At 35.1% G+C, this 20,206-nt stretch overlaps 1 protein-coding gene across 5 annotated transcripts in view; it reads left to right on the forward strand.

Annotated features, from left to right (window-relative positions):
* The window catches only part of PHF14 (PHD finger protein 14), a 161,748-nt gene that overhangs the window by 75,555 nt on the left and 65,987 nt on the right, over positions 1-20,206 (forward strand). The window lies entirely within an intron of this gene.

A 20,206-nucleotide genomic window follows, 5' to 3' on the forward strand; every position in this document is an offset into this window, starting at 1 on the left:
CATGTAAATTTGTATGCTAGGGCAGAAATTCAAAAAAAGCCGTAGGCGTTGTGAAGCTCTCTTGCCAAGTACCTAGAAGTCAGGCATAGGTCTGGTAATAAGATTTATGCTGTTGTTGTTCAAGGTTTCTCTAGAAGCAGACTGCTAGGTGCGTTTGCATCTGGGCTACCCCACTCCCTGAAGCTGCATGTGCCTGGAACACTTGAAATTGTACTGCAAAAAGTCCTTGGCAGATTGTTGAGTTTTCTGTTAATTAGGCACCAGTCTATTTACCTGATACCTAATGGATTTCTTCAGTACATTTGTCTGTTATTTCCTTGAAATGAGACAGCAAATTTGAATTGAAGCCCAGATTATTTTTTTCCCTTGATTGTTTTGCTGGTTAACTCTTATGGAAATTTAAACCACAGAAAAATATTCTAAAGAATAGAAGCTCATGTCTTTGGATACTGATTTTCTGTTCTTTCTCTGGTTTGATTACCTTGAAGGAACTCTTAGAGGTAGTCTGTGTAGGAGTGACCCAAAACTGACATTTTGTAGTTACTGCCATGATTAAAGGACTTGTTTCCGTTCAATTCTGTTATCAGAATTGAGAAGGTCAGGTTGGGAAATATGCACAGGACCATCTGATGTAATTTTTCTGTAAAGTTTAGCATTGAGCCTTCCTTTTGAAAAAGAGAGCAAAACTGTGTGAACAGTTATCTGACCTACTGTGCTTTCTGATCAAATGCAGGTCCAGCAAAGGATGATCTCCTCCCTACCCTCCAAAAAAGGATTTCTTTGAATTTTTGGGGTGCTTAATGGTATTTCCTATTAATACACTGGGAAGAAATATAAATCTTTAAAGTATCTAGAATAGAGGAAAAATGTTTATTTGTCCCTCTTCAGTGTAATGAAAATTCTAAAACCCTTTGGAGTATTATTGTGGTATTTTACAAGTGTTCCTCTTACCAGTGAATGGAGGGGAGAAGTGTGAGCATTCCCCAAGTATTTTTCTTCACATTATTTCCTGAACTGTTTAGTGATCTGTCAGTCAAACCTTCTTGAAGTTCAACATTAATCTTCTTAAGTTCTCTATAGTGGGCTTTAATCTGTAGAACCTTTGTGAACAGCAGAAGTTTTTGAACTCTTCAGCTGTAAGTTTCAATGTCAGAAGTTCTTAGTATTGATATTAGAAGTATGCTGATCCAAAAAGCTTCTGTAACAGTGTCATAAACTTTAGAAGTATGTAACAAGATAACCACTTGTAAATAAGTAGTTCTTTCTGCAGGGTTACTTTGTTTTCCACTGACAAGTAGTATTTTTACATTTTTTGATTACTGAATTTTTAATATTTAGTTATCCTTTTTTCTCCTTCAGTTACAGCTGCTTGATCAAGTCTGTGCTGCAATCGTGAGTTTGTACATTACAGCCTGAAACTCTATGTTGCAGCTGTGATCTGTTCCCCAGACAGCTATGTATCTCAGGATTTATTTATTATTTTTCTGATTGCCCTAGGAAATATATGCATCAGAGACCTTTGCACCCCTTTTTTTTTGTATTCTATAACTCCTAGGATTTATAATAATTTATAAAATAAAAAAAATAACACCAGAGACCTTTGCTATAAGTAATGAGTGAGCTCTTTAGATAAAGCAATCATTGAACAAGATAACTCTTCAGAAGATTAAAATTACTTAATGAAGCAAGATGCAGAGAATTTGAAATCACAATATTTGTGATGGAAGAGGGGAGACTCATGACATATCAAATTATTTCCCAGTCTGGTTACCAGTAATAGGTTATGACTGCAAAAATATCTATCTTGATGGGGTCAGTAGCTTCTTATTTTTGTGGGCATTATTAAGAATTTTTCCTTACAGCATCATAATTGCATCAAATAATTCAATTCAGTTGGCGTTTGAATGTGTCAGATAGTTCATCATTCTGGCCAAACTGCTTCAGTCACTTTCATGCAGCAAGGTTATCACAGCAGAGCATTTCGTGCTATAGCATACTCAAAAAACAAATGTTAAGTTCGTTATCAAGTCAGTTGTTTTGCATTGTTAAGCTGAGCCATTGCTACAGAAGCCACAAGACTGAAATTTATAGTTATGAAATTTCTAACCTGAGAATGTTCATGTTCAGGTATTAAAATAATGTGGTAGAAGACCACAGCAGGAGACAATGACCATTTAAATGCTGTGTTGCAGCATCAGTTTTGACTTGTTACAATTAGTGTCAAGTGAGCATCTGTGCAGTCAGTTTTCTCAATTAAATATCTCTCCACAGAACTGTAATATAAATTATGGGCTATTAGAGTAAGAAGTCTTAAGATGGAAAAGAGTGATTCTTGCTGTTACGTGCTCATTTTTTCTCATGTTTGTTACTGCTGCCCAAAACTTGTGCAAGTCTTTGATCTGTAGTTACTTAATCTGTGTGGGGTTTAGGTAGTAGGTGACCTGAAGTTTGGGTGCAAAACTTCATCTATGCTATTCAAAACTAATTTTGTCTTGGGTTTTTTTTTAACATTACCAAAGAAACCTATACATGAAAAGCAGTTAGAGAGATGGTGAGCTTAAGGATTTTAAGTCACTTTTCTCAACACTGAGCAGAGTTGTTCTTCACATAATTAAAATGGCATATAGCACAACTTTTCATTAATAAATCAGTGGAGTGACGTTGCGTACAGTTGCTTTCTAATTTGGGTCTAAATCAGGAATTTTACTTATGTTGTTCTTACATGAGAGGCTGTAGATAATCTATGTGTATATGGGATATTGATTTTTTTTTTTTTTTAGCTTAATAGTGCTATAGGCTGAGATATTGCAAAGTTAATTACTGGAGAACATACTTATAAAAAGATGAAAAATGAAAAAGAATAATAATAAAAAAAATTCTCATCATAATGCCTCTTCAGCATTGTGATATATTTGGTAAAGATTTTTTTTTCAGCATATGTTACAAGAGAAATCCAGTTTTAATATTGAACTTTATTTTGAGGTAGCTGAAATAATTTGCATATAATAACATCTAAATAGGTAATTTGAGAATTATGTCATTAATATCAATCTTTTTATAGAATACCTTTGGTTTTTTTGGGAAAAAGAATAGATTCGTAGGTTTTATTTTGTTTTCCCGTACTTCAGCATGATTTTGATATCCACTGGATTTTCTCTACTGTCACTTGACTTACTTTAGTTCCCTCATGGTATGGTCATTGAAATTACAGATTGAATAATCTAAAGTCTATTACTAAAGTAATTTTTTTCTGTATGCAAAATTAGGAATTTGTAAAATAGAATATTTTTCATTTATTTTTCTGCCTTGTTATTAATTTTCTTTCTTTAGCATATTTTTAAATTTTTGTTGGATTTTTTCCAATTAAATTTTGGTTTTAAATGTTTTTCATCTGTGTCGTATCCAAGGCTGGATTCTGATTTTGCTTTGCCTTCAATTAATAAAACTGGATCTCCTTTACAACTGTTGAGACTGTTGTTATTACTTAGATTTTGTGTGATTCCTTTACGTTCTCATCTCAACGAAATTAAATTTTTGTATCTGATTTGCTTCAGGCCATTTAAAATGCCAGGGGCAAGATTCTGTGTTAAGACAGGAATTCAGTATCACTGAATGATTCAGGTAGCACTTCATTACCTTATAACAACCTCATTCATCTTCTTCTTGAGCTTTTTTTTCTATACATTGCCCTTGAATGGATTTTTTAATACTTGTTCTTTGCCTGGAAGTTTCTTTTTTCTATTTTTAATCTTGTCAATTGAAGAAATGGGTTTTTTTATATTGTTGTCTTGTGGAGGTGTGAAACATGCAATTTAAGAATTTTGCCATGATGTCTTGAATAAAGTTACAGCTAAATTTTTAAGTCTATCTCTGACTTCATCTTGAGGAAGGACTAGTAACTTCACTAATGTTTGTCTTCTCCTTTTCATATCACTGGTTGTATAAAAGCAAAGGTCAAGCGTAAATTAATGTGCAGTTCTTTGATTAACTAGCTGAACTCATCCCGTTCCCCCCCATCTTCCTTACCAAATTGTCAGTTAAACTAAGTACAGTAATGTTGTTGTATTGCATGTGTACTTACTGTTGAGGAACACTAAATCCCTCTAATTTTGACTTTGAGATCTGATGTGATTCTGTATTAGGGAGATAGTCAGTTAAGTGTAAGTTATGATTGGAATATGGTTTAGTAACTGACTTTTACCATTGCACATAAACATAGTAATTATTCTAAATCATAGCAACACTTTCAGCTGGATAACCACTAAAATCACTGCACTGTGGTTTCCTGAAAATGCCACAATCCTTCAACTGCCAAATTAAGCCCAAGGAGAACAACCATCAGTAGTGCCTGCACAGTTATGTAGAGGGATGAGCCCTGAACCAAGTGAAAAGATGTTCTGGAAGAACAGTAACCTTTCCCATGATGTGCACATTTTCCATTACATTTCTGACACAAAATGCTATGAAATGATTTAATGTTGACATTTTGTTTTGCTGACTTTTCCTTTTCTTATTAAATAGAACCAAAAGTTAGGTTAGGAAAGTAGAGGGAGGGTGGCCAAGCATTTGAATTTTAATACAGAAACCTCTACTTTAAAGTCAAAAGCAGAGCTATTCTAGATATACATTGTTTATGACATTGGATTGTACAGATTTTGGGGGAAAGAAAATGTGCATATCTCCAGCATCAATATTGAACACCTTGCTCTGTAAGGTTAATTGATGTTGTTGCTTTGCAGTAATTGCATACCAAGTATGTATGATAATTCAGTAAAGCATCCTTTCTAATTAGCAATCAGAGATTTTACACATCAGCTATACAGCACAGCACATGCAGTACACTTATTTCTTCTTGTCATTTTTTATGTATATTGCTAAAAATGATTGTAGAAGGGAGCAAAACATGAGCCTACATGGTAGAATGAAAGGTCAGCACTTGTCACTTGGTAAAGGATAAACTTTTAAGGAGTGAGAAAACAGAAAGAGGCTATCTGTTTATGTCATACAGGAGCTTGTCTGCATCTACAGTAACACATGTAAGAGTACTTGGGCAGACAAATTACTTGTCCAAAGTGTGGTTCATGCATCCTTTGGCACCTTTCGGTTTCCTGTTTCAGAACTGATGAAAAGCCTTGCTTGTTTCTAGCACAGCATACAATTTTATCTTTGAAAAACACAGCTTTTGCTTTTACTTTCTTAAGGATATGTGACATTTTCTTGGCACCTAATTTATTTTATCCTTCTTCCGTCCGATTTCAGTGTTTTGGATGATGGTTGATGTCATTGTAAGTCATTCTGTTTCCATGAGGGGGCATCTAAATATGAATAAAATGGTTTAGTTTGAAATCACTGGATATAAACATAGAGTTTTGGTTGTACAGTAAGTTACTTGAAAGAAAATATGTATATGTTGTAACATATTTTGTCACATTATTTAATGGTTGGTCAAGAAAGCGTGCTTGTTTTGACAAATTCAAAATGATCTTACCTTCTGGGAAGAGGACCTCAGTTTGTTGTAATTTAAATATTTGTAGCTAAAAGTGAAACACTAGCAACTAACTTCCTCCTTTTCCTGTAAACTAATGTGTACAATTGGGTTTTAAGGGTAGGATGTGTCTTATTAAAACTGTGGCATCTGATAGCACCTTCAGGACTTTATCAAAGCTTCAGCATCCTACACGTGCTAAAGCAATTTTGAGGAGTTTTTTGTGGTTTTGAGAGGAAACTGAAATGGTAGTGATAGTCAAAGGTGAAAATGGTACCAACACTTTAAAGTTGAAGCATTGCTCAGTTTTAACCTGAGAAGATAGAAGTGAATACAAGTATAATTCAGTGATAGTAGTGGACTGATAGTTAACTTACTAAAGTCTAAAAAATAATGTTGTAATAAAGGCTAAAATAATTGTAAAAATCCTAATGGCAGTAACCTAAACAATGGAATTTGTTGGCATTTATCTGACCATAATATGTAAGCAATAATTTCAGAGCTGTTTCTTACAAAGGACTATTAAAAATGAAATAGATGTTATGAAGTTGTTTTTGCAGCCTTTAGCTGTTTGCTAACAATTTAATACAGCAATAAAAGCTAGCAATAGCAGCACCAAAATTGCACAGCAGAAACTTGATTATAATTTGGTAAGAAAATATTGTATAGATTAAAGTGCACACTTCAGCGTAAACTGTGGCCAGGGTTTATCCTTGGGTTTAAAAATCTCATAAATTTGAATAGCTTTTTAAAGTGTACTTGTTACTTAAAGTCACAGACAAATTATGCCTGGTGCTGATGTTATTATCTAGGGAAATAGTAAGTATGCCTGTATTAAGCCTTCCCAGGCCTCAAAATGGACATCTCCTTGGACCTTGTGGCATGGACTTCTTATTTCAGTATTCCCATTTCTGCTCAATTATCCAGGTGAATAAAAACATAAAAGTTAATGGATGGGATTCATGCCTGCATTTTTGCATCTAACAGAGACCATGTTCATTAGCACAACCAAATGTGAGCACAGACTTGTGGTTTATGCCTGGTAAGCGGCAAATAAAATAAAAAAAATCATCTTTAAACTGTGTCTTCATTCTCAGATTACATGAGGAGGTTTGCAGAAGAATTTTCTGGAAGTGAAGTGTACTTCATAAATGCTTATTGAACTTGATATTAAGTAGGTAGAACAGAATATATAGCTGGTGTAATTGGAAAGAATTTGTGCAAGTCCAGAGCAATTTTTATTTGAGAATATCAACTCATTTTGAGACATTTAGGATATTTAAGTTATATTTCTATTTAAATTATTTATATTTTTTAAAGTATTTTGAGAAATAGGTGAAAATATGGAAGTGCTACTCAAGACAGAGCTTTTGGGAAACTGAGAAAAGGAGACAAGAGGAGGACTAAGTAGGTAGAGAGGAATGTAAATGAGTAATGCATAGGGGAAAAGTCAGTTTTCAAATTCTGTAAACCTCAAAGTTGAGAATGAAGATCTGAAATTTCACATTAAAACTAGAAGAGATCCAGTCTTGTGACTGCTGAGGACATAACTTCCTGGCAGTGTATATTCTGCATTAGCATTTCATGATGCAAGAATTGAGAGGAGGAAAAATGAAGTTATTTAAAGATGAGGCAAAATGTGGCCAAAAAATCAGCACTTAAAAAAACCCAGTTGATGTTTGAAGGTGTTCAGAAAGAATAACAAACAAGATTCATTAACAAGATGAGAAATTGTGACAGGGATAACTTTATTTTATAGCAAACTATATTCTGTTTGCTTCAGAATTGAAGACCCATTTTTAATAAATGGCAAGAGAACTGAGCAACTTTTAGATTTTTCTGGCTTCATGAAGACTATAACTGCCGGTGAACGACTGTGGAGGGATGTTAAGAAAAGCACTTGAGGAAAAAATACTTAAAATGTCCTCTTTTAAAAGAAAATGTAATATCTGTTTAGATTTTAATTTTGCCTGAGTAAAATCAGTAGTGCTAGTTTTAGTAGTCCAATTGTGTAATGTGTATCAATCCAGTAATATTTAATTGAAGTTTTTCTATATTTTGCAGAAGATGTGCAACTACTGGTATGTAAAATGTGTGAAAACAGCAGTTTAATATCTGAAAAGGCAGAGCAGATGAAAAGAGAAAAAATAAAAGTGTTACTTTGTCATAGTATAAATTGTTTAAATTTACATAAAAACAGTTTATTGTCTGCTGGTACCTACTGACAGTTCTTTTAATAACACTTGCTGTGAAAAAGAGATAAGAAAACCAGCGGGCTTCTAAAACTCCTGTGGTAATCTTAGTTTTTCACATTAAAGAACAATAAATAAACTGCAGGACTTTGATTTTCCTTAATTTTGAAAGGCTTGTCTAAATCATTTCTGCTTTTATTAGAAACAGAATTACAGAATACTTGAGATGCGAAAAGACCTCTAGAGCTGGTCTGTCCCAACCCCCTAACTCAAATAGAGCATGTTACTCAGGGCAGTTGATTGGGTTTTGAATATCTCCAAGGATGGAGTTTTTGCAACCTCTTAGGCAGCTTGTTCTGTTGTTTGTTCCTTCTCAGAGTAAAAAAAAAAATCTTCCTATGTTTAACGTTTCCTGTATTCAGTTTTTGCCTGTTGCCCCTTGTCCTTTCACTCAGCACCACTAAGAAGTCTGGCTCTCTTTTCTTCCCCCCTCAGGTATTTACATAATGAGAAGATTCCCAGTGAACCCTCTCTTCTCCAGACTAAATAATCCCAGCCTGCTTAACCTCATTTTATATGAGAGATACTCCAACCACTTAATCATCTTCATAGTCCCTTTGCTGGACTCACTCCAGTAACTGTTTTTTTGTACTGGGGAGCCCAGAACAGTGTTTCAAGTGTGGTTTCACCAGTGCTGAGTAAAAGGAAAAAGTGTATTTATTGTTCATAAAAGTAACTATTAAAAAAAAAATCTTTTATTGTGTATAACAGGCAAAATTTGGTTTGTTATATAGGCAGTCATTAAGAACACTATGAGGATGAGAAGGTAATTTTGCTTATTAAATCCATGTCTTAGGAAAGTCATGTCAGAGTTGTAGTTTAAAAGATAAATTCATTGAGCAGCATACTGGAGAACTATCAGTGCTAATGCTTCCAGTTTTCCACTGAAAGTTGTATCTCTTAGGGGAAGGCTCCACTATGTAAGTTCAGATAAGACATCCACAGTTCCAGTCCCTTCCTCTGTTCTCTTTGAAAAGTGCCTTTTTCAAATGCATTTCTTAATTCGCTGCACTAGATTATCACCCCAGCCATATCATTCAGGGGTCACGTATCGAATTGCATTAAAAGAGCTGTATCATCTAACCTAGCAGCACACTGAGACACACAAAAACTCCCAAAACTCAACCTCTAAAGGGCTCTTTGCCAATTCCTGACAACCCCAGAAAATAACACTAGAGGGATGAGGTCGCTCCTGAGGGATGGAGAACATAAGGTCAGGAGGATTGTCAGTCTGTAAGTTATCCTTTTCATTCCTTCTGGTGGGTGGTGGGATACCTCACAGACTGGGGTAGTGGGTGCAGTTTTTACAGATGCTAAGAGTTAAGGTGCCCACCACCTTCCTTTCAAGCAAAAGTGGGAACGCATAAGCTGGCTTTCTGTGGAGTGATGAAAGAGTACTAAGAGTAAGGTTTTTTCTTCTTCAGATCCTAGTACCTTGAAGATCTGATGTGAACAGTTTGTGCAAGTTAGCCGTTAATTTCTAAGCTATACCAAAACTATTGTGACTTCTTTTTCACTCTGTAGGTAGTTTCTATCTCTTTATAGGCTGTTGATAAGTATATCTGTGTGTGCACACGTGTTTTTATTTGGAGTGGTCAGTGTAAGTGGTAGTGAACAGTATTGGGCACGTTCCTGTCTACTGTCATTTCATAGGATGATAGAACATCCTGAGTTGGGAAGGAACGCACAAAGATCATCAAAGTCCACCTCCTGGTCCTGCACAGGATAGCCCCAAGAGTCACACCACGTGCCTGAGAATATCATCCAAATGCTTCCCTCAGGTCCTTTCACTGGCACCAGAGAGAAGAGATCAGTGTCTGCCCCTCCTCTTCCCCTCACGAGGAAGTTGTAGACTGCAAAGAGGTCTCCCCTCAGTCTCGTCTTCTCCAGAAGAGAAGAAATTGAACAGACCAAGTGACCTCAGCCATTTTGCATATGGCTTTCCCTCTAGACCCTTCACCATCTTCATTGCCCTTCTTTGGATACTCTCAATAGCTTAATGTTTTTCTTATGCTGTGGTTCTTCTCTGAAAAAAAACCAAACAAACCCAAACACATTAGTTTGTGCTGGTCCATGTGATTGCTGAGTATCTGTAACAGTGTACGTTCTGCCTCTTATGCAAAAGAAAAACGTGGATTAAGTTTACAGTATATGATACTTGGTACTTAAGCTGTTGGTCCTGCTTACCAGGAGCATTTTCATGGGAAAGTTTGGTTCTTCTTTTGGAATGTTAGCTTCAATTCATTAATTTCAAATTCATACTATGATTTTTGTTTCTGAATTAGTGAAATCTAAACACTCCATTTCGTCAAGAATCATGAATGGTGCGTATTCTATACAATGATTGTATTATGAAATGCTGAGTTACAGGCAATGAAAGGAGAAATGATGAAATGATAAAACACGATGTCCATGATTGAAACTTCATTGAAGCAAATATTGCCCTCTGGAGTTTTTACCTGGCACTGATAGAGATGAAAGTTTGTTATGCTGGGCAGTGGTAATAATTGCAGTATCAGACCCCATTTTCTGTTTTTTTATTACTTGTAAAACTTGAATCACTTGGATGCAAAAATCTCCATGTCTCTTGAATGTCTCTTGAATGTCTCTTTTAGGCTGGATGTTTTCAGGTAAAATTTTTAAACTGAGATTTGGGCAAATGTATTGTCTTGCCCAGGTGTCCCCCACCACATACCCTTAAGACAAAAAGTAAATTGAAGTCTTTGATCAGTAAACTGAATTTTGGCAAACACCTCCCTTTCTTTCCCAAGGACAGAGAAGAAATATATCGATGTCAATTTGATGAAATCTGGAAAGTTGGAAGCCTTGAAGGTTACTGTGAAAGGAATAATTTCCTCATAACTACCAGAGTGATGGTACAACAGTTTTTAGATCTTCTGTTGTTGTGCTTCGAGTGTGCTGTGGGCCATCTGAGTATACTTATCCCTGCAGTTGGAGTTGCTACAGGACTTGCAAGGAAAAGAAATTTGGATTGAGAAGAAAGATCTCAAGGGTGGTATCTCAGTTGTCTATGTTCCTATGCATCACTTCACGATACAAAAATATCTGAGACAAGTATTCCAAATAGAACAAGACTGATTCTGCTGATTTTTTTTTTTATGATTAATCAAAACAGTAGTAAGTCTCCTAACTGAACAAAAAAGTATTTATTTTAAAAAAGAGAAGTATGAATGGCAAACATTAATGAAAAAACAATGCTAGAGCATTTTTAGCATTACTTAGATAGTTACAGTTCCAATGTATTTATTTTGCCTTCTTAGAAACTATTCTAAATGCAGAAAACTTTGGGTGTATGACTTAACTACTCAAATATACATTGAGTAATAACTCTCTATAAACAAGAGATTTTTGGCTGAAATTCCATGTTTTAAGTTTTTATATATTTTCTTTGATGCTATATGCTGTCTTTCATCTATCTTGACCTGTTAATTAAAAAATAGATAAAATAGTCAAAGCCTTATTTGGAATATTTTCATTTTCCTCCGTTCACCAAAAATAAGTAGGAAAGGAGAGATCTTAGAAATCAGTCACGGATTCAAGCACTTCGCAATTTTCTAAAATCAAGTTCTTCAACTTCTTTGTATCCATCATTTTTACGTTTTGTCTCCCTGTCATTCCAATAGATTCGTGTTCTGTGCTCTTTTCTTCTAGAGAAGAAAAAACAGTGAAAGGGAGTATGGGGGAACATAAGGCAAAAGGGTAAATCTACTCTGAAGTTCCAAAGTCATGCAGAATGACATAGAATGGTCTTTTATTTCATTTTTTTCTCCCAAATTCCAGTTCTGAAGACGGAAATTTATATATATATATATAAGACATATATATATGTCTGCTTTTGATTGATTTTAAAAGTTTTTTCATTTCTTCCTGTACTGTGGAACATAAGTGCCCAACGACAGCAGTAACAAAAGTTTAGGAAACAGGTAAAATTGAATATTGAATATCAAATTGAATAATTTGATTCACCTTACACGCAGCATGGTATAGGGTGAGGCATCAGTTCTCCCTACTGATTTGTTTTGGTTTAGGTTTGTTTCATGTAGATTTTACTGCCAAGATGTAATATTATAAGAATATGTATTACAAACAAATTATTATTTTCCTATCCAGAAAAGTTGCTTCATCTTTTGATTCATTTGAAAGAAACCACACTTCATGCTCCATCTACATTAGGTTGTTGAGGTACCTGTCGAAAGTAACATTCAGGAATACAGCTGCATGGTATAATGACATTGCAAAAAATCTGGAAAATCTTTCACTTGACTTCTACTTTTGTCATGATGAAATAATTTTCTTGAGGGTCTTTTTTATATTATTTGAGAAAAATCTTAAGCGTGTTACAAGGTACATCATGGTATTATTTCACTTACCTTGTTCTTTTGGAAGGGGCCCCTGGTGGTCTAGTGGTTAGGGTGCAGGACTCTCACCGCTGCGACCCGGGTTCAATTCCCAGCCCCCTGGGCAGATGGAGCTCGTCAGCCCTGTAAGGCCATCCATCTAAGAGAAGGTCACTCTAAACAAACCTACGTTCTGAGACCCTCACTGCCACTGTCCAAGCTTGCTCGGCCCCGGCAGATGAACCTCAGGATTAAAGGGTGGGCTCAGTTCAGCGCACGCTGTGTCTCACCTAAAAAATCCACTGCGCAGGCTCGAAGGGTTAATGATCTTTCCCAAATCTTCGCTCGCGAAGACTGACCATTATATATTATATTATGTTCTTTTGGAAGTGATTTATTTAATACTTAGTAGGAAGTTTCACAAATAGAGCATCTTCTTAATACGCTGTCATAAAACTTTTGGCATAGTCCTAAATATAATTAATTAGCAGATTTTTGTATGTAATACAGCTTATCTTTGTCATTGCTTTTAAGATTTATTTATGATGTCTGAATTCTATTTGTATGCTTACATTCAACTGTGGCATAGAACAACTTTGTTATAACAGCTGTTTTTCTAAGTACATTGTCTAAATAGTCCTTTTTAGAAGTGCTACACAATGCTTTTTGTATATAGCTTAATTATAATGTAATGTAGATGTATCCATTGTTTATGCATATTGGTTAACTTCTGGCTTCTTTTGAAAAAACTATTACTAAATATTGCATGCTTCAGAACTTTGTTTCAGAAAGAAAATCATAATTTTTTTTTTGGTTACTTCAGATTTATTCTTTTCTTATTCCATTTCCACTTAGGGATATGTTGGGTTTTTTAGAAAGTTTAAAAATGGAGACTCAAAATGAATTATGAAATTATAGTGGAATATATGAAATGTTTGCCTTATAAATTAAGCAAATATATTTTGAAACACATCTTTCCAGCCTTTCTACATCTGTCAATCAATTTGAAAAACTTTATGACCCTTAAAAAAAAAAAGATCCAGTGTTAAGATACTTATTTGAAAATACAGGGATGTGTATGAACTGTGCAAGTAAATGCACTGCATTTTCCATACTTTTTGTTTTCTGACTTAATATTTTGTTTGTAAGCACATCTGGGAACTTTTTACTTAGGCCGTTTTGTGTATAAAGTTGTTTATTGTGGAGTTGTAAATATAAATGAATAATACTAGTTTTCGGGGGGGGTGTTGATGGCTACAAATATGCTTAAATATGCTCACAGTTATAAAACCTATAACATTTTCTGGCTTTTTCTTGGTGAAATGTTTATAATATCTGGGTTTCAGTAGAATATGAAATCACCTTTAATCAAATAAATAGGCCTTTATTGTGACTAGTACCATTGAACTTTAAGGTGGCATTAGGGGCACAATATTTTACTATTTGTGCACAATGAGAATATTTATAAATCAGTCTTGGACACCACACCTCTTAGAAATACACTACTGGCTTTTATGTACAGCAGATACTGTCTATAAAGAGGGCTGGGAAGCGAATTTCTTATTCCTTGTAACTGACAGAAATCCAGGCATTGGGCATCACAGGGTTTTATTCAACATTGTGGCTTCCCATCCTGACCACAGGAATCAGTCTTACTTTCTGATACCTGAAATGAAAGCTTTTGAATATCAAGAACATATTATCGTGACTTCTTAGCTGGTTGTTCCCATACAGCTGAGTCCTGAGTACCCCTGACCTCACTGCACAATGCCTTGTATTGAAAAGGCATCTGCTAACGTTCCTTCTGAACCTGCTAAGCTGCAGGTTGTGGCTGTGAGCCCGTGTGGTTGGTCGTCATGAATAAGGAGAGTTTGACAGTGCTGTCTTGTGTAACTGCCCTTTTGGATGCCTGTGGGTTGCATCTCAATCCCCCTGGCATCCTCTTTCCCAGACTAAACAAGGCCAGCTCCCTCAGCCTCTCTTTGTAGGTTACATGGTGCAAACCCCTGCCACCTTGGTAGCCAATTAGGTGGACTCTTGTTTTCTCATATCTCTTGAATTGGATGGCCTGAAATGGGTTATGGCATTTTAAGCACAGTGGTATTAGCACTGAGTTGAGAGGAAGAATAACCTCCCTTGATTTGCTCATCCTGCTTTCATTCAATTATACGTAGTTTGACATTAATTTTAACCCCCAGGTCCTTTTAGCAGGTCTGAAAGCAACTCATCCAGTTGCTTCTCAGTCTGCACTGGTGCATGGAGTTATTCCTCCTCCATGCAAAATTCCAGTCTGCTTTTTGGTGAATTTCATGAATTTTGACTCATTATGACGATTTTTTCATGAACTCTGTCAACCTCAAAATCCCTCCTGTGGTACTTTGTTCCTGGACACCATATAGATCCCAAGCTATTGCCTGGGGCTCTTTGAATCCAGCTGGCTTTCAGTCCATTCATCCAGCCTTGTTTTTAACTTGATAGGGAAAATGCTGTACCAGACTGTTTGAAAAGCCTTATGCTGAACATATTTTGAAATGTTACCACCATTGCTCTTCCCTGTTTCACAGAGCAAATTGTTTGTTATGGTCATTTCAAACATGACCAACTCATCTACCCTTATTAAATCTTTGCTGAGTGCTCTGGGTTACTTTCTTGTCCTTCACGTGTTGAAACTTACACAGTGGAGTGAAATTTAGATTTTCCTGTCAGAAGTCATCAATCCCCACTGATAAAGAGCCAGCCCACAAAAATTGCTTCATCTACTTTTCTGTAAAAAATAAACAAAATTATTATAATAGTATTATATAACAAACAGCTTTAGGCTTTACTTTACAGACTGAAATGGAAAAAAACATACTTCCCACCTTTTTTTTTTTATCTTAAAAGGCTCCTCTATTCAGGCTCTTTATTTCAAGTCAATCTTATAATGTAATTTATTGTATTATACAACTGCTAATTATAATATTTCTTACAGTGTATCCTGTAAACAGTATATCCTATAAATAGTAGCAATAATAATAATATTTTTTTGTATTTGAAGGAAGTTTAGATTTTTTTTCCAAAAAGTGTTTGATCTGAAAGATTATCTGTATGTTAGTATATTTATATAGTACTTCTGAAGGAATACACAGTTCTCACAGTAACAGAAACAGTTACAGTGAATGACAGTAGTCATAATAAAAAGCAGTGTAATATAAAAATTGTATATATTTGTATTGAGTTTATGTTTTTGACTTTACTGCTATATTATGTCTTAATTACACACTGTTTATGCAAGAGGTAATTTTACTGCAAATATATTCTGTAACAGTTATTGTCAACAGAGTCCAAAGCCCTTTTAGCCTGCTTTGGCATGAGGCTGACAACTAGTGGTTGATACTGAGGGTCAGTTGTGGTTTCTCTGGAAGTGGTTTCTACAGGCATGTTGGGGGTGCACACTGCTTCAGAGCAGCCTGAATAATCCTGCTGCTATAGATACCTCAAAACTCCTAAAACTTCGAAGTATATAGATTAGACATAAAAAGTGAAATACCAGCAGAACTTGTATCATCTCCTGTGATACAAAAAGCTCAGAAGGTAGTTGATTTTTAGCTCCATTTTCTTTGCTAATTAGGTTATCATAGGAAAGCTCACAATTATGTCTAACCCAACAAGGCATGTTTTGTTGGTCAGACATGTTTTGTGTGTGCAGGCAGCCTGAGACTAAAGCTGGGTGAGTAAAGGCCAACTTAGTTGACCTGCCAGCTACATATTCCTGGCAACATCTATTGCCACATCCTGATTCAGCTATCGTTTCATTACCTTATAATGATGATTACATTATTCATCAATACTCCTCTCAAGGCTTTGTAACTCCCCCTTTATATCACTTCCCTGCCACTCCCTGTATTATGCTGTTTAAAATTAACTTTAATTGTGAAGTTCCTAGTGGTACACCTATTTGCTGCTGAAACTGTGGTTACCAAATTTGTGGGGGAAGATATGATTTCATATATACCACATCCATGTTTATAAATTATTATACTAATTTTGTACCAAGCAGGTTTTTTCTCTTTTGGATGTAAATACTCAAGTGAAAATAAGTGCAGTCTGTTACAGTGTAGATTGCATGATATTATGCCGTTGGGATTGAGAATTAGTTTTATACTACCATATAATCTTCTGTTATACAAACTCTTAACTCATTATTTTCAGTTAATAATAACAAAGATAAAAATGTTCTGTGACCTGTTTTCCTAACTACAAAATAAATATTCTAGCAGATACAAGATTCATTTGAATTCATGGGTTGGCTTTCAGTCAAGTAGTGAGTACAGAGATTAAACTTGAAAATGTGCTCCTCCTGCTCATTCAGAATAATAGCAGGAGGAAGGAAGAGTTTTGCTTTAAGTGGAAAAGGATAGTCACTCCTTGCACTTGCATACTGAATCAGATAGAGACAGCTGCAGAGGGCAGATACGCATTGCAAAAAACAGATCAATTGGAACCAGTCCCATCCAAATGAAATTACATCACTCAATAACCTTCCTTTCAAGTCATTGAAATCTTCTGGCCCAAATTTCTCTTGTCAAGTTACTGAGTTTTGCCAATGACTAAAGTATCTTTAAATTGCTTCAACAGCATCAGGGACCTTGTTGTGGCAAGGTCTGTAAATGCAGTCTTTTGAAAGAGAAAGCTGGGTTTCATGTAGAGAATTGAGCGTATTGACTAAATATTTTTCATGGGTTCTCAGAAGCTTGTATTCACAAAGACAATGCAGAATGAAGGAAAATGACATATCCTATACAAAAGATTAAATAAAATATTGATAGCACACATGTGAAGTGGTTTCATTTGGTAATAAAAGCATAATTTTCCTTTGAAGTAGTTTGAAAATGTGTACTTGTTTTGAAGTGGGCATAGAAGTACTTGGAGAACAGAATTCTGTAAATCAAGACAGTCAACATGTTTGTGCACTGACCAGCTCTAAATGTCACTATTTATGCTCCAGTGTGCCAGTTATTAAAATGAAGCAGAGCTTTTCTATTCTCGTGATGCCTCAGAGGGTGTGATGTTTTGTCCTGCAGATAACTTTTTTACAGGCTAATCTGTATGTATATTAGCAGATATAAATCTGTAACAATTCAGGAAGCATTTTTTAATATTTATAACTTGATCAATACTGAGAAGAATTGAAGTAATTAACAATGGCTAGAAGACGCATTGCTCACCACTGTTTTGGAGGTTTGGTTTGGGGGTTTTTTTCCCTCCAAAGAGTGCTGTAACTTGCATCCACTTAATAGAGATAGAGATTAATAATAGAGATAATAGGGTAGAGATTAATTTCTGAGATCAAGAGGTGTACCATGAGCAGCCTGAATTTTAAAAATACATATTGCTTGTATCACCTTATATCATATTATACTACTTATCTCACAGATGGTTTGGTGTTTACTGCAGATACGGTTCCTTGCCTTCTAAAATTGGTCTTTGTCAGCACTTCGCTAATTAAATAGCTCAATTTTCCCCCTCCTTCATTATCATCTTACCTCATTAAAGATTTTCACAAATACATTTTTAGTCTTAACAGACTTTACCTGGTGGGAGAATCCTAATGTTTCAGAATTGGTAAGATATGCTGAAGCAGCTTCCTGCCTTCAGATCTTTGAAGTTAAACTGATTTTACTTTATGGTTGCAAATGTATTTTAATTATGCCCAGTTAGCAGCCAGAAATATTGTTCTCACAATAGGTTTTTAACCTAATGAAGGCAAGTATTTAAATTGCTAAAAAAGAACAAGGATCAAAACTACTGACATAGGCACTATGATTGGCTACAATTTGCACTTTTCAGTACCTGTTACACAAATGAAGAGGGTCTTCGGCAATTCCAGTAGAAAGTATTCAAATAATTTGTGGGGTTTCTTGTCCTGTAAAGTCCTTTGAAAAGGAAATCTGCATATATTCTTAGACACCCGCCCTTTATGTAATATTTAGTTAACTGTGGAAATGGACAGCCATGTGTGGTTGGGGAGGAAAGTGAGAAAGATTGCTGTGTTTCTCTCTCTTTGTACCAAAACTTGAAGGAAAGGGCTTTCATAATTATTTTTGTCCTGAACTGAAGGAGAGCTGGGAGAAAACAAGTCTTCTAAAGGACCAAATAAGCAATTGAAAGCATCATTATCTGTGATACTTTTTTCTATCTAATATTTGTTGCACCTACTGAAGAGAGAGGAAAGCTATTCAGCTTTGCCCATTGTCTTTATTTCAAATTTTTGTGTTCATTAAATCTTTTTCCTAAGCGAGGCTGAAAATATAGGTTCAGGTGTTGCAACTCTGGGTAATTCAGTCAGTAGAAATTTGAAGGGATATTCAGAAATGGGAGCAGTTCTTTGGACGAAGGAAGGTTTGCAAATGGTATGTAGGGATGGGAGAAGAGCAGAAGCAGAGACTAGAACAGGAGAAATGTCATCAGTGTGGGAGGTCTGAGGACAGCAGTCAGTTATCAGATGAGTGTGCAGATTGCAAGCTTAAAAAAAGCTATTTATCTATTCATATTCCTTTGTCCTTTACCAATCTTCTACTTGTTAAAACTGTGTTTAAACAAAGTCAGTGGTGATTCCTTAATAATACTTCAAGCATGAGAGGGGTGAAGATAACCCTAGATTGGGTAAAATAAATAATGTCAAGCTAAATTTTAAAAAGAGTAGGAATGGAAAAATTGTCCAACCACTTAAAAATAATTTAGCTTTAATATATAAATAAATATTATAATAGCCTTTAAAATTTCTTGATATGTTGTTACCAATAAAAATGCAATACAAAGAAATATTCTTGGAATAAATAGTGCAGGTGTAGGTTACTTACACTTTCTGCTTGATGCCTGTGTTCTTACAGCCTTACCTAAAGTACTGCAAAGTATTAGGATCTTTGCTTTGCTCAGTAGTTACAAGTTTCCTCTGAGAATCTTGTTTGTACCTTATTACTTTAATTTGTGAGGTTATTGTTAACATTTAAATTATTATTTTTTTAGTTCAGCTGTGAAGTTGGTTTCCTATATAAAAACATGTTTATATAAATAATTTTTTATTAAAAATTATATAGATTTTTGTGTAAGTGTGATAATAAGTACATGTACATACACCTACATGTATATGTGTGTATGTGTGTGTGTGTGCGCATATATGCACATACTCATTCATTTTGAGAAACAGAAATAAAAACTTGTATTTAAAGTATAAGTCACTGTATTCTTGTCCAAACCTTGGTAGCCCAGATGTGACAGCCTGTTGCATTCTGATGACCTGACTCCAATGGTACAGTTGCAGCTACTCACACTGCTGCTGAGAGGGTAGAGGTGGCTCAGAGACCTTGAGCTTATCTTGAATTGTTTCCGATGCTACCCTTCAGGATTCTGCACTTGAGTGTGCACCCATGTCAACCTCACCAACTCAGAGGTGATCAGAACAAAACTAGTTGTTCTCACTAAGGGAATGGGATTATAATAAAATTACTATAAAAGTGTTTCTGTTTTACAGCTCAGCTTCAGTTTTGTTTAAAAGTTCAAAATTGGACTGCAGTATAACAAGTTCAGGACACCCGATTTAAAATTTTAATCATGTCCCAAGTAAGAGATGAAGTGAGAATTGGGAGTGGATTTACATATAATACTTCCTTGCCATCCCTCTAATTCTTAGACTCACAATCCTTACACTCAAAATTAGGTTGCAAAAACTATTGATGGATGTGGCATCACTATGGCTCTTTTTCATTAGACTGTTATATTTTATGAAAGTATGGCAGCAGTTTAGAATTCCTTTTTATTTACGATTCTATTTAAATATATTTTAAAGTAGAAAAAAACCTCACCAAATGTGGTAGTAGAGACTTTATATAGGTCTTTCTTTGAAAATGTGTGTGCACAGCTTAAAGAAAACATGGATTTTTTTTTCCTACTTAAAATTTCACAATGCTGTAAGTTCCATAAATTTGCTGTATGGCAAGTAGTTTTAAGGAGTTTAAATGTAGAGAAACATCACTTTAAAATTGTATTGATTTAAAAAAAAACGTTCTTGAAAAGAATGTCTGCCGCGAGTGTCAGAAGACAGAAAATATGAGTAGGGGAAAAAACAGCTG

Source organism: Lepidothrix coronata, unplaced genomic scaffold (genome assembly GCF_001604755.1).
Source record: "Lepidothrix coronata isolate B3197 unplaced genomic scaffold, Lepidothrix_coronata-1.0 Scaffold177, whole genome shotgun sequence".
Taxonomy (NCBI): domain Eukaryota; kingdom Metazoa; phylum Chordata; class Aves; order Passeriformes; family Pipridae; genus Lepidothrix; species Lepidothrix coronata.